Here is a 954-nt window from a genome sequence, read left to right as displayed (position 1 = left end):
TTGCTGGCTCATTTGGTGGTAATCAGGTACAGGCCAGAAGGCACACAGCCTCTCCTTGATTAACACTTCTCAAATTCTGGCACAAGTCTTAAATCCTTTCTCCTTTTGAATGCTCAACCGCAGCCCCCAGATCTGCTCACCTTCTGAGCGATGAATAAGCCAGTTGTTGACATGGAAAATYGCGCCGTCTTTGCAACCAGCTAGCGACCGTGCTTCTCCTTTTGCGTCTTTGATAGGTTTCCATGCCATATTTGTTTGTTTTACCAAGCCAAGGAGTGGAAATGTTCTCTTTTTTTGTAATCAGCTGAGTTTCTGAAGGGTTCCTGGCCTCAGGTACCGGACCTGTGAGGGAATCTGGACCATTCATATGCTTCATTAACAGAAATGTTATGCTGAGCAAAGTCAAAGTACACACGTAAATTAATCTCTGGCCGCCTATTTCAGGACATGTGGTGCAGACATGTTTGGGTGGTAAGAATACTTTGAAAATCAAAAATGGGACAGTCCCACAAACTAATCAGTGTGCAGATCAGATTCTTTCATTTGATATGAAAGCAAATTAACTGGTGTCATCAGTGATTAACTATTAAAAGGAAAAATATTCATCCAATAATCCTTAGGCATGCATTTTCTACACTTACCTATATATCCCCAAAATTCATTTGTTATTGTTGGTAAGCATTCCTAGATAAAATCACAGAAAATATGGAAAAAAAAGCTATTTGAATTGCTTCCCAGTAGGAGTATCACATAAGTAATAACTGATTCTATAAGCATGTGAATTATTTTGATAAATTCACAAAAGCATGCATTTTCTTCCTCCTGTTGCAGTTTTATTTATTTATTTATTTTTTGTTTGTTTGTTTAGAATACAATTCATATGATTTTAGAACATTCCAAAAGATGTTTGTTCACATCTGGAGGTTAACAAATAAACCAGAATAAAATATGAGA

The sequence above is a fragment of the Poecilia reticulata genome, linkage group LG17, assembly GCF_000633615.1.
Source record: "Poecilia reticulata strain Guanapo linkage group LG17, Guppy_female_1.0+MT, whole genome shotgun sequence".
In the NCBI taxonomy this organism is placed as follows: Eukaryota; Metazoa; Chordata; class Actinopteri; order Cyprinodontiformes; family Poeciliidae; genus Poecilia; species Poecilia reticulata.
The sequence above is the reverse complement of the archived record's forward strand: the minus strand, read 5'-3'. Positions refer to the sequence as shown.